The 14427-nt window shown below is 47.3% G+C and overlaps 1 protein-coding gene across 3 annotated transcripts in view; it reads left to right on the top strand.

Moving 5' to 3' along the window:
• Window positions 1-14427, top strand: part of LOC142575501 (carbonic anhydrase-like) — a 151605-nt gene that overhangs the window by 75148 nt on the left and 62030 nt on the right. The window lies entirely within an intron of this gene.

Genomic DNA, 14427 nt, shown 5'->3' with positions numbered 1-14427 from the left:
CTGCATAATTTATGCTATATATCATTGATAAGCAATTTGCATAACTACACAAGGCACACGTATAGCATAAGCATAAGCTAACCAAAGCATAACCATAGGCTAAGTCATAAAGCATAACCATAAGATATATAAACCGTAAGCATAACGATAAGCTAAATCATAAAGCATAACCATAAGCATCACCGAACCTCTTCGCTTCGAGATATCCAGCTAAGCGCCAGCCAATTCTTTTTTTCATGTCGCTCTACAATTTTCTCGTTGACGCTTTTCGTCTAATAATTATATTTGAGAAGCTGATTAATTATTTAGACTAATCATCTAGTTAGGCGGAACGAAAAAAGATAGACAACATTCCCTTGGCCCTGTCCAGCTACGTGGCACTCGAATATTTTAAAACTCTGGCTAAAGTTAGCTGGGACACCCTGTATATATAGTCGAAGGCCGTTACAGCGGTGATGACGGGTGAAGTTGCGTGGCGTGTTGCCTTTGCCAGAGCGTCAGCCTCCTCGTTGCCCGGGACGCCGACGCGAGAACGGAGCCGCTGCAGCGACAGCTTCGGGCATCACCATAGAGAAAGGAATGTAACAAGAGCGGACACGCGGCGAGAAGTGCAACAGGAAATACGTCACGCTATAGTATTAACGCCGACCGTTTGGTGCCGCGAGCATCGAAAAAAGAAGAATAATGTGACATGAGATTAAAAGAAATTGTTTTATTTTGTTTTTTTATTCTTTCCCGGGAACAGCAAAAATATCTGCGTATAAATTAAATTAAACTTTTCGGCTTACTTCCGTTGCCTAGCGACAGGCGAATCGGCGAATGCCGATCCTGATGCTTGCGTCATTCGTCACACACAAAGCCGAAGCGAGAGAGACCGGCCGCGCATTTGAGCGTTGGCCTGTTGCCTGCCAGTTTTTTTCTATTTTTGGATTTAGCCCGTTTTGCTGGGCTCCAGGCGAATTCTTTCGTTCCTTCTGAACTTCGACATGGCACCGCTTCACTACTGGACTATGGCAATGTGAGAAATTTTGTTCGACAGTATGCGACGCATTTCAAGCAATCACGCTTACGGCATGGTATACCTATAGGCTAGACTTGTGACGCAGTTAACGAAAAGCAACGCGGCCGTCGTGGCGCCGTTAATTTGAATTAGTGAATCGTACTGTGAGATGGTTTGCGACGCTTTCTATGAGCCCCAATACTACTTTAACTTATTTCGGTAGTTTTTGGGCACGCTAGTCGCACAGGGTGCTGTGACGAAGTTTCGCGTATACTGAGTCTTACTGCGACAAGTTCTGGCACTTTCTCTGGCCCCCAACATTATTGTAACTAATTTCGTTAATTTTTGGGGTACTTTTCAAGCGCAGTGAGCGCGCCTGGCGCTGTGACGCTGTTAGCGAAAAGCAGCTCGGCCGTGATGTGCAGTTTCGCGCTTTAAGGCACTGACTAGACAAGTTCCCGGCGCTTTCTCTGACGCCCAACATTGTTGAAAATTATTTTCGGTACTTTTTTTTGTTACTTATTCGCCGCGCCTGTCGTGACGCAGCGAAAAGTAGCTAGACCGTGGTGACAAAGTTAGTTTGGCGCGTACTGAATCTTACTGCGACAAGTTTGGGACAATTATGGCCGCGCAACAATTTAAGCCTTCTTTCGGACTCACGCTTGTCTAAAACGCGACGAGCAACGGTCAAGAGTGATAACACGGGAGTGTGTTGCTTGCGCCAGCAGAACGCGTAAAAGATAACGCCTAGGAGCTCAAACGTCAGGAACTAGTAACTTGAAAATTCCGTCTTCTTAGCGGCACCCATGTACTTGTCTTGAGTGCGAGTGGAAGGAATTCTGCGAGCGTCCAGCATGGGGTCTGGCTGGGAGCCTGTGTTGTGGCCGCCTCTGTGTATTCGTAGCGTACTATATCGCGTCGGTTCTAGCCAAGTTGTGGAAATGTGCAGTATCGCTCGGGCTTTCGTGTCATTAAAGTGCAGGAAATAAGGCCCGGGAAGAGGGGAATGCTTGGAAATAGAATGTTTCCGTGGTATGTACGGTATTGTTTGGGATGAGTCGGGTATATTCTACGCCGTGTGTGTAAATAGAAACTGCTTTTGTTTGTAATGCCGCCCATTCACCACTGTCGCACGCTTCGCCTCTACACGCATTATTCTTGCATGTTAATGCCAAAATAATACTTGCTTCTAATTAAATTTATTCAGCTGACGTCGTCTGGTGGAGCTTCCTACGGAAACTACTGCTGCTTCCCGGGTGCCACAACGCTGGACGAATGCACAAAAAGCCGGCAAGGAGCATTTATAAAGAATAGAATAAAACATTTCCTCTTGCGTCTTTATGAAATTGCACGTGGCACATCTTCAATGGCGGCTTGTGGAGATCGTTCGCAATCAATTTTACTTAATAATAAAACGATTTCGCGCGAAGAGCGCGCGCGGTTGAGCTGTAGAAGCAGAAAAAAAAAAAGCAGCGGAGCCGGCGTGACTCGTACCAGCTAGTATTCAAAACGCGCGCACACAAAACCGGAAGTCTGGTTGAGGTATTAACGCCGACGGCTTGATGCGCTGCAGTCAATTCGGCCGCTGGGCGCCATGCGAGTGTCCGCTCTTGTATTCCTTACTCTTTGGCATTACCATCTTGCTGTTATTAAAGCGTCACAAAGATTGCAAGAGCGAAGAACCTCCTGAAATGCGCGCGAAAAACAAATCGAAATAACATCAAGCGGATACCGCAAGACTTTCTAATGAGCCCTCAAAAACAGCTCAAGTTACAATGCACTGTAAACTCACAGGACCCTTCAGCTGGCACTAGCTTTGCTAGAGATTTGGAGTGTTTTACAAGTTAGTTATGTGATAAAGTACAACAAAAAAGCCCTTATACATAAGCTCGACATACGGCGCACGTCCTTTATATCTGAAAACATCAAGAATATGTGCCTACAGTATACTATGCGGCAAAATACTTCTTTTTTATTGGCTAGCTAGACTCTCGAAACTGGCTGACCGGAAGTTCTCTCGGGTCATGAACGCACTGCTGCCACATCGCGGATGAAAATGGTAACCGAAACAAAACGCTGTTCGCAATATTATGCTACTATTTTACGCATACTGTCTCCAACAAGAACGAAGTCATGATTTAGTAAGAAGAAAAATGCTTATTATTAAACTTGTGAGGAATGCTACTTAAGCTCAACAATTGCCGTAAGCTGAAGAAAACTTTGATCTAAATAGAGAATGTTACTTAGAGCATGTGAGAGGGTTCTTTGTTATGGCTTCCAAACAGTATTGCCCTTTCAATTTTTGGTCTCAAAACAGCCGTGGACAGACCGGCTTAAGTGTTCGTATCGTTTCTTGTCGAAATAAACTTTTTTTAAACACACGAAATGTCGATAATGTTCGAGGGTATTATTTACTCCAATCCGAAAGAAGGTGCTTGGCGCAGTCTGCATTTTGCGCCCGGGTTTGGTACGTTTGTAATGTCGTACAGCCACCATTACGGGTTACTAGGTCCTTGCAGTCCCTTCTTGGTGCCTTCTGCTGGTCGGGCCGTACAGAACTGGTCTGTCGCGCGGCGCTTGGGCAACCACGCCCTCGCGGTGGGTTCGCCTTCCCATCCGTGTCTGACCGCTGCCGGCTGCTTGCTCTGCGACTTCTGCTCCGTCTGTTACAGCATGATCAGTGTCCAGCGCGTGAACTCGCTTGCTATTTCTTTGGCACAAAAATTCGCTGCATGTTACCGGGCGGGCACTTAAATCGCGGACCACAAGTGTTAAACGCACCCACATTTTACTGTACGGCCGTGGCATTTTATCGCCACATACAACAGATATGTCCTGATGTAGACGTTCCCCGAAACCGTGTAGTAGATACTATGTCAGCCTTACTGCTTCCTCTAGTTCCCCAGCGCGCCTCGCACGTTCCAATAATGTGTCGTGGGATGCGATGACGCGTCATTTCTGCCTGGCCACCTACGCGACTTCGTGTGGCGTCTAGGGTGGCAAGTGCTTCCAACTCGTGACAGGCTTGAGCGGTGGGGCGTTGTCCCATCTTCGCTGTGTCCCAATCGAGCCCTTCAAGAATGCAATAAACATGTACTGCTGCCAGGCACGTACCCAAGATTTTTTTCGGGGGGGGGGGGCACTACCTTCATCATCATCATCTTCTTCTTCTTCTTCTTCTTCTTCTTCTTCTTTTTGTTTTATGTCCACTGCAGGACGAAGGCCTCTCCCTGCGATCTCCAATCACCCCTGTCCTGCGCCAACCGATTCCAACTAGCGCCCGCGAATTTTCTAATTTCATCGCTCCACCTAGTGTGTTGTCGTCCTCGACTGCGTTTCCCTTCTCTTGGTACCCATTCTGTAACCCTAATGGTCCAGCGGTTATCTAACCGGCGCATTACATGACCTGCCCAGCTACATTTTTCCTCTTGATGTCAATTAGAATATCGTCAATACCCGTTCGCTCTCTAATCCCAAACCGCTCTCTTTCTCTCTCTTAACGTTATGCCTAGCAATCTTCGTTCGATCGCTCTTTGCGCGGTCCTTAACTTGCTCTCAAGTCTCTGCCCCATATGTCAGCACTGGCAAAATGCACTGATTGCACACCTTACTTTTCAATAATAATGGTAAGCTTCCAGTCAGGAGCTGGCAATGTCTGCCGTATGCGATCCAACCTATTTTTATTCTTCTGTGAATTTCCTTCTCATGATCAGGGTACCCTGTGATTAATTGACCTAGGTAAACGTACTCCTTCACAGTCTCTAGTGGCCAACTGGCGATCCTGATCTTTTGTTTTTTTTTTGCCCGGCTATTTATCATAATCATCATCTTCTGCATATTAATATTCAACCCCACTCTTACACTCTCTCTGTTAAGGTCTCCAATCATTTGTTTTAACTCGTCTGCATTGTTGTTGAATAGAACAATGTCATCGGCAAACCGAAGGTTGCCGAGATATTTGCCGTCGATCTTTACTCCTAAGCCTTCCCAGTTTAATAGCTTGAATTCTTCTAAGCACGCAGTGAATAGCTTTGGAGAAATTGTGTCTCCCTGTCTGACCCCTTTCTCTATAGGTATTTCCCTGCTTTTCTTGTGTAGAATTAAGGTAGCTGTAGAACCTCTGTAGGTATTCTTACGCGAAGGACGAGTCAGTAAGACGAGAAACTATTTACAGATTATAGTTACAACAACGGTTGCAGCGCTGACCGGTTAGATTCACAGCGCGAGCCCAGTTCGTTCTTCCTCCTCTTTTCTGGAGTGATGGCGCCCACGCGCCTGTAGCAATATTTTCCAAGCTTTTTACGTAAGCGTTCTGTACTCCTTGATTACATAGTGCCTCTATGACTGCTGGTATCTCTACTGAATCAAATGCATTTTCGTAATCTATATAAGCCACATAGAGAGGCTTATTGTACTCTGCAGATTTCGCGATAACCTGATTGATGAAATGGATGTGATCCATTGTAACGTATCTCTTCCTGAAGCCAGCCTTCCCTTGGTTGACAAAATCCAGTGTTGCCCTTATTCTATTGGAGATTATTTTGGTAAATATTTTATATAATACTGGGAGCAAGCTAATGGTCCTATAATTTTTCAATTCTTTAATGTCTCCTTTTTTGTGGATTAGTATAATGTCTGCATTCTTCCAGTTTTCTGGGACCCTTGGATTCGATAGACACTTCGTATAAAGAGCCGCCAGTTTTACAAGCATTATGTCTCCTCCATCTTTGATTAAATCGACTGTTATTCCACCTTCTCCTCCCGCTCTTCATCGTTTCATGTCTTGCAGGGCCCTTCTGACCTCATCGCTAGTTACAGGAGAGTTTCTGTATCCTGTTCATTACTGTTTCCAAGTAGGGTATCGTGACTCCTCTGGGTACCGTATACAGGTCAGCTTAGAATTTTTCCGCTGCTTTTACTATATCTTCGAGATTGCTGATGATATTATCCTTCTTATCTTTTAGTGCATACATCATGGTTTGTCCTATGCCAGGCTTCATTTTTACTGATTTCAGGCTGCGTTCATTTTTTACGGCTCCTTCAATCTTTCTCATGTTATAGTTTCGAACATCAGTTATTTTCGCCTTGTTGATCAGTTTTGACAGTTCCGCGAATTGCGTAACGCTGTGCGGCCGCCAGCCCCATACAACCGCGTAGAGCGCAGGACTTTGCGATTCTAGACGTACTGCGCTCACCGCGAAATGCTAGAAAAACAGCCACATAAGCAGAGCAGAGAAGTGGCTACGGGATGTGGTTCGACCGATAACTGTAGAAGCGTCATTCAAAACAAGTAATTGTTCTCCACTTCCGGCGGCGTTTTCTCTACTTCCTTTCTAAATAAAAAGATGTTGATCCGAAAATATTCTCATAAACAACGGTTAACTTTTTATTATTCGCTTTTGCTTGCAGTTTGGTTGTTGCCTTGGCTCTCTCCCTTAGTAGATCGCCTAATTTCTCAACTCCTTGCGATTTTTGTTTCCAGTTGCCAATTTTGCACGAAAAGTGCTATACAATTAAGGAAAAACAGACGAGGTAACGGGCGACAGTAATCTTGCTTATGGGTTTAAGGGCCATTGCAGGGTTTCATGATGGACGCTCTTTCACATTATTTTATTTCCCACCTTATCTAACCCATATCACGTGTAGATGGTTCCGGGCATCTGCCAGCGTCGCGGCGAGCCGTAACTCAAGGAAATAATGAAGCAAAGGGAAAAGTTAAACGCAATTGGCATTTTCTCCGCGGCCGCAACTCGTTCCATGAGAGTACAGACCAGCTGAGTAACAGCCGCATCCCTCTCCTGGTCACAGGATCAGCCTAAACAAAGAAGGTTGAACTAACAAAAGCAACAGCTATGCGCGTGACGGTTGAATAGATGGTGACAACTGAACGCATCTCGAGCTAATCGCGCGGGTGCGGAATCTACGAGAAAACTGTCCTTCACATTACAAGAGATGCCGATAACTACCGCCATCTAAAAGGAGTGAAAAAGGCAGCATAATGCTGACCGATGAACAGCTGCGATGTCTCAATATTGATCTGGCGGCGCTTTAGGAATGTGTGAGGAGTGGTGGCGTGGGTGGGGAGGGGGGGGGGGGTATGCCACTTGATTTCGGGGGGGGGGGGGCCTGACTGCTGCAATGCGTCGTTGCCAGGATATTTTTGGAGGGCCGTGCATACTGGTTTTCGTGGCCTTGGAGTTAACCGTTTTCTTACATCTGGTCGCTGCTCACGTGGCCGCTTCGCGCGACTTTTAGTTGCTGCGGGGGCCTTCTGTCTATGGCGTAACCGGCGCGAGGCAGTTGCCATGGGACGTCGTCACCACGCTCTGTTTCCACTTATGGGGAGGCTCTACTCTGAGCTACTGTCGTTTCTGTCAGAGGAGTTGTCCTTCCTTGGAGAAGAAGAGTTCCTTCGACAGTGGTCATGCCGTTTCCTGTCGGTGACTGATGGAGGCGTAAGCCTCAATTTTCTACCAGCCTGATTCTTGTAGCGAGACCATTAGAAGTATTCATTTAATGCACATAGAATGAAGGTGCACGCCCGTGTTTTCTGTGTGTGTGTCCTCTCGTATACATGATCATTTCTGTATATACACATCTCGTGCACATCACTTCAAAATTGTGTAAAGTGTTCTTTCACATCATCATCGTACATAACCATTGTGTACACTGTATATATTGAAAATAATTTTGTACATTTTACATTTGGTTTTGTGTAACTGTGCCTTTCCGTGGGTATGTGTTTATATGTGGGTGCGTGGGGACTCGGACATTACTTACTTTGAAAACGTGCTGTGTTTCGTTTCTTACATGTTATCGTCCCGGTGGAATTGTGCCGCGATTATGACTCAGTGTTCGTATCGTCTCTCGTCGAAATAAACTTTTTTCTGAAAACACCGCATTGCGTACACTATGGGCGGATAGTGGCACTTGATCGTGCACTACCTTCATTTAGGTTACGGATCTTGTGCTTATTTGGACCCGCGCAGGCCATTACGTCCTAGGAGTTTTTTTCGTGAGCTGGGCATGGTATTTCCAGGACGGTCGTCACGTGGTGCTTGTAGGGGACTGTAACTGCGTCTTAGACACGCGAGCCGATTTGCAAGACCCTGGCTGGGGTCGCCCTTATTGGAACGCACGGGAGTTGCGTCGCCTCGTCCAGCACTTTTCGTTACTGGATACGTATCGACTTTTTCGTGGTTCTTCATTTGCTCGGACGTGGCGACGCGGCGCGTCGTCAAGCAGGTTAGACCGTGCCCATGTGCCAAGCACTTTAGCTCAGTATGTCACCCAATCTAATGTGATAATTTTACCTTCATCCCCTGTTTATATTTCCGATCACACACCAGTTATACTTGAAATTCGCTTCCCTGCCTCCTCATCAGTAAAACCTAGGCGTCTAGACACCCGCGTTCCACATGACACGCGCTCGCGCTCTTGTTTGTCAAGAGTCTTGCACGCCTCTGTTTCTAGATCTGACCGAGAGTCATGGGACGCGCTCAAGGTGCATTGGCGTCTGCATCGTTCAGTCGAAGGTCGCGCACTCGGACGACGCACGTCAGAAGAACTGGCGGATACTGCCGCGAAGCTCCGTATTGCCCTTCGTGTCAATCAACTGACTCCGTTGATGCGGTCATGGCAGCGTGAGCTACGGAGGCGTTTCCAACGCCTCATCGCGGCGTCTTCTTTGTCAGCTGCTGCTTGGCGATGCAGACGTAATCCGTGGGCACACCCCGAAGTCATGCGCTTTGCAAAAAACTCGCTTTTTAGACAGCCCAATTCATTAGGTTCTGCGGCCCTAAGAACACTTCCTGTTGCACCGTCTCCCACGCGTGATTATTCGCTCTTTGTAACGCATTTTGAAAACATGGCGCGTACGACCATGCAAATAGATCCTGGCCCTCGAGGATTTCTTACATTGCTTAGTGGGCTGCCTCAGGTTCCATCTGATGTAGCTGACCGTCTTTGTGCACGACCATCAGCTGATGAAGTGAAGGCAGCATTATCTTCCATGACGCGTGGCTCGGCCCCAGGGCCGGACGGGTTACCCGTTGAGTTTTATCTAACGTTCTGGGAGGATATTGGTGCCACTTTCGTATCTGTTATCAGCCGCTGCTTTGAGAACTTTGAATTCCCGTCTAGTTTTCGCGAGGGTCGTATTGTGCTGATACCTAAGCACGATCTATCATCAGTTCGTCCAGAGGAATGGAGGCCAATCACGCTTCTGAACGTTTACTACGAAACCTCCACAGCTGTAGTCACCTGGCGCTTGGGAAGCCTTATGCCTTCCTTAATAGGACACCATCAGGCATGCTCAGCCCCTGGCAGAGAGATACACAGTCTTTCGTTCCTTACGCGTGACATAATGACATACACGCTGACCAGATCAGCACGTGGTCTCTTAGTTTCACTAGATTAGGAAAAGGCATTCGATCGCCTAGAACATAGCTACATATTTGTTGTACTTACCGCGCTCGGCTTTTCGTCAAATTTTGTTGAACTTATGAAGAATGCCAATTCATATATCCGAAGTACGTTGTTCCTTGATGGTCGTGAAAGTGCACCATTTCCCGTTACTCGTGGTGTTCGTCAAGGCTGCCCTCTATCCCCGGTACTCTTTGTGCTCTGCCTTGAGCCATTTCTGCGCTCAGTAGTGAGAGACCCTTACGTATGCGGTCTCCCACTACCTTGTAGCGGTGTTGTGAAGGTGACTGCCTTCGCCGATGACATCACATTATGCCTCAGGAATGAAGATAGCTTAACCCGTAGCCTTCGAATTTTTACTGAGTACGGAAATACTTCAAGTGCTGCGCTAAAGTTTTCAAAATGTCGTTATTTGTTCATTGGTTCACCACAGAAACGCCTAAGTCCCCTTTTTCGTCTTCAAAAGAGCAATTCTCTTCGTATTTTAGGCCTTGATTACACCTATGATTGCATATCAGACTCTGTGTGGCTCTCTGTCACATCATCATTTCAGCGGTGGCGTCGTGACCTAAATTATATACGATCGCGACATGGTGCTTTCAAAATCAAAGCTAATATCGTCGTCATGTGGCGAGCAATGTGGCCGCTGCAGCAGCGGCTGGTCGCACTGTTCGCCCGCTGGTTCTTGGCGTTTTGTTACCGCTGTCGGAGCGGTATTCGTGTGTGCGGTACTCTAACTTGACTACAGATATATATTTTTGATCGGAGTACGCACTCTCTATGTTTCAAAAGCCTGTTCGCAGCGCAGACAACGTTTGTTCCGGAGGGACATGACAGATCGCGATCGCAACGTTATACTAATGCGTACACATACCGTCGCTGTTAGTATCTGTAGACCTATATCAACTCACGCGTCGACGAGGTATCTGATGGCGCTTCACGTTCGACTTGACTGTGAATGTGTTTCTTTTTTCGTAGTTTTTCAGAGCGCAGGTAATAGGCGCCTGCTCCTGCGTTGAGCGTCGGCATCGGCGTCCCTCGTAACCGAGCGAACGCAGAGAGCGACGGGGTATGAAAGACAGCGATAGCGAAGAGAGCGCGAGGAGGAAAGCGGAGGAGGCGGGTGCAGTGGAACCATGAGGCGGAAAGTGGATGAGAAGAGTATGGCGAAAGCGTGATGACGAAAAGGGAGCGCCGCACGAGGCATGCATCACGGCGGCGACCCACTGCGCATGTGCGCTACTTCGCCTGCGCCGGAACAGAATGCGCTCCGCGATTGGGTAGAAATAATCAGATAGTGACCGCACCAAGGAAATTTACTGAGTCAGAAATGGGACACGCCGCTGCTTCAAAACATTTGCCAAATAAAGAACAAAGAGCAAAACACAATAATCCTAAATCATGTCATGAGCGGAAGGCGTGGATAGCCTGGAATATATGAGCCATCGCTTTTAAAACAAGCACCACATACGCTGCTCGGGCTGTTTGGACATAGCTTATTCAGCTTCCAAAGCGCTTTGGCATGTTCTCTGAAGCTGTGGCTAAAGCTTCGTGTAGTCGACCCGTCACCGTCTACGATATCTCCCGAAACAGAGGATTGCTAAGCCGCACCGACGTCATACACACCCATTGTAAACGCCGAGGCAACGGAGGCAGTGGAGGCAAGCAATGGACGCGTCACCACGTGATCAAACATGGCCGCGCCCACGGGATCACCTCAAGAAGGGTCAATATATATGGCTGAACTTGAGCACTGCCCGAGTGAGATTAGCCCCACTTTCGGGGAATTGCCTTGCAGGGTTCCGAAATGTTTCTATTGCACAAAAAGAGGTCAACCGTTTCACAAGACGTGCTTCCTTATAGCATAAAAATTCCGACAATAGCACCAGGTTCAAGATATGATTCGCCAAAATTAGAAACAGAACGTATTGGTGTTAGCTACGTCCGCGTATGCCTGTGTCTAGAAATGTCCTGCTGAAGGTTTTGTGTGAAAGCGATCACTGCGTTTCTCCGCATTTTCGTTGAGGGTTCATCTCCAAAACAGTTCTGAACTATTTCGCGATGCCTGATTAGTGCGTGATTTGAGCAATGACGGGCTTCAGCTTCGCGAGTCGAATATCTGCGTTAAGGCAGCAATTGAAAGTTAATTGGTGATAGCGAGTTTCTATATAATTGGCACTGGTGACTATCGCAAAAAGAAAAAAAGGATCGTATGAACCTCTGCTCGCTAAAGTCGTATTTTTGTCTCGAATCCCGTGTTACTTAATGGCTATATACTCAACGTACTAACAGTGCGCATGCGTTGGAATTTCTTTTTCTCGAGCAATTCTCATCACTCTTAGTGCTTAAAGCACACCTGGAAGTGAAATAGCGTAGCAGGAAACGCGTGGCTTCGAAACCCTCCACCTAATCCTGCAAATGAATGTATAAAGAAGAATTAATTGTTGGGCTCTAAGTTGGTCTTGCATTGCTAACGAGGAGAAAAGCGCTTCTTCCCTTCCTGTGTGCGTTCCCTTTTTGTTGCGCTCATTCTACGCATCAGAAATCTTACCAGATACTTTTCGACAGTAGTCGCTCAAACAGCTGCTACAGTTTTTTTTTTTACCTCACTCACTTCCTTTTCTTTCATCCCTCGTCTTCCCATCTGGAGTACCTTTAGTGGCATGCAGGCCTGTGGCTAGCCTAATTTCTCTAGATACCGTTAAACTATATGGATACGTATACAACGTTGCCCCGTTTCTCCTGCAGCTGCTCGCATGCAGTGCAGCCATGGGTCAGCTCCAAGGTCGCTTGGCGTACGAGCAGACCCGCCTTGTGCCCTCGTCCCTATGGCTGCACGCTTACTGTACACCGCTGCGCCTGCCGCCATGGTCTTCGACTCAGACGCCGCAGCGAATCGCGACCTCTCGAATCCGCGCGCACCGCACAAGGCGGACCATTAGGAGGGCGTGCACATCTATTTCTGACGTTTAATCTAGGCACGCCTCTCGGCCGTCGGACACGCAGGCTGCGCTTCTAACTTCGCTGCGCGCGTCCTCCACTCACGTCAGTGGCAAGCGAACAAATCGACCTGGAAGTGGCTCGTAATGACAGCTATCGAACGTCATCCACCTTGGAACCGTACCACGCCGAGGTTGCCACCGTAGGCATGCAACCATGACCGTTTGATCAGACGTTTGCTTGCCGACGGGAGCCGTGTTCGCATCTACCACGTGCGTGTCTGTTCTCGTAGACGACTAGTATAGGAATGCGCATATGGGCGCTATAGCTCGTACAGAGTGATCTGGCGTCACGCCGCCTTTGTGACGCGTCATATCGCAGAAGTTTTCCTGAACCTGTGGTTTTTTGTGAAGAGTTGCCTGACCCGGCAAACGATGACCATTCTTTCTGTCATCAGGACTGTCGTCATCCTGAAATCGTGAATAGCTGCCTGACTCAGCAAACGATGATCTTTATTTCTGTGATCAGAACTGCTGTCATACTGAAACAATTCGTCCAAGTGGATATGCCTTGCGAACTCGCCAGCTCGCGATATGTGCTGTGGTGTAAATAATTAGAAAATTAATTAGTTAATTTTGGTTGATTATTCGATTACGCGTTTCGATTTCTCGTGCAAGTAATGTCTGCCTCTTTGAACAATCCAGCTCAACGACTAGAATTATGCCATCTGCCACAGACGATTTTCAAAAATTATGTGCGGTCTTAATAAAAACACGCGGTATGCTTTCGAAATGCCAGCGGACTATACCAAACGTAAGCAGCATTAACCAAAGAGTGCGAGACAGAATTAGTGTAATTAGCCTTTTTCACATTGTTTGTCTCATTCAGTGACCATATCTAAGGTTTAATTCCTATACAGCTTATATTCAGCAGCTGGTCTTACACGGCAATCCTTAAATACGTGCGCACGTAGTATTATGACGCGTGTTGCCATTCCTTTCTATAAACCCATATTGTTTTTTCGTCGTACTTCAATGTACAGGTCTTCTATTCACTTATTTGTTTGTTTTCCTGTCATGACATGGCTCTCTCTTCCTTGTTTACTGTCACCAGAGAAATAATACTGAGTCGTGCATTTTGTTGTGTGCCATCTTCCGCTGTATATCCCGAAACGCCTTCCGAGAAGACACTCGCCCAAACGAGGGATCTGTTTTCATGTACTTTCGTCGCCATCTTTCCGAGTTTCATTCGCTTTCTTGTACTTTGTTAAGTGCTCATTACTCGAGCGGTATACGCGACAGCGCAGGAGCGTGGTATATATATAGCGGCTCCGGACTCGCGCGCAAGGACAAACGAAACCCGACGCGCTCGCGCGTCGCACGCCTTTGAGCCAACACCGAGCGCCGTCGTCCTTTTGTTTCCAGCGAAGACGATTGAGCAGTTCGACGTGAGGCACTGTAAGAGTATTGACAGCTGCCGCCCTTGAAATAAGGCGCGTTTATGCGACAAGCCTCGCCCTGTTTGTTTGACGATACCAATTGTTTCTCTCTCTCTCCCCTCTCTCTTTCGTACATTTGTTTACATGTGTATATATAAAGAAGTTGGAGGATGTCGGGGTGTGTGTGTGGGGGGGGGGGGAGGAGGCTGAAACATATAATGTCCGGGAAGGAAAGTGTCGCGTGACAGAGTGCGCGACACCGCGGACGCGACCAGGGCTATGACGGACGGATGCCGGCACATGCGCTCCGTGTCGCTAGTGAAGGAAGTGCGTGTGTGAAACATGCACACCCAATACGATCCAAATGAGGAGAGGAAGAAACGAGTCTTAACAGCTGGACACAGCCGGGCAATAAGTTGTTGCGACGCGACCGTATACATAGCCTCAGGCGAAGGTTCGTAAGAGATATTAAAACGTGTGAGCAGTTGGGCAAATTGTTGCGTGCTCATATATGCGAGGAACCAAGCTCGCATGCACACACGCGTAATAGACGAATTCGATAAGAAAGACGACAGCATGCGATCGTGACGTTTCTCATGTGCTGTTCTCTATTCATTCGATATTA

The sequence above is a fragment of the Dermacentor variabilis genome, chromosome 3, assembly GCF_050947875.1.
Source record: "Dermacentor variabilis isolate Ectoservices chromosome 3, ASM5094787v1, whole genome shotgun sequence".
NCBI lineage: Eukaryota > Metazoa > Arthropoda > Arachnida > Ixodida > Ixodidae > Dermacentor > Dermacentor variabilis.
This window is presented reverse-complemented; position numbering and strand designations above follow the sequence as displayed.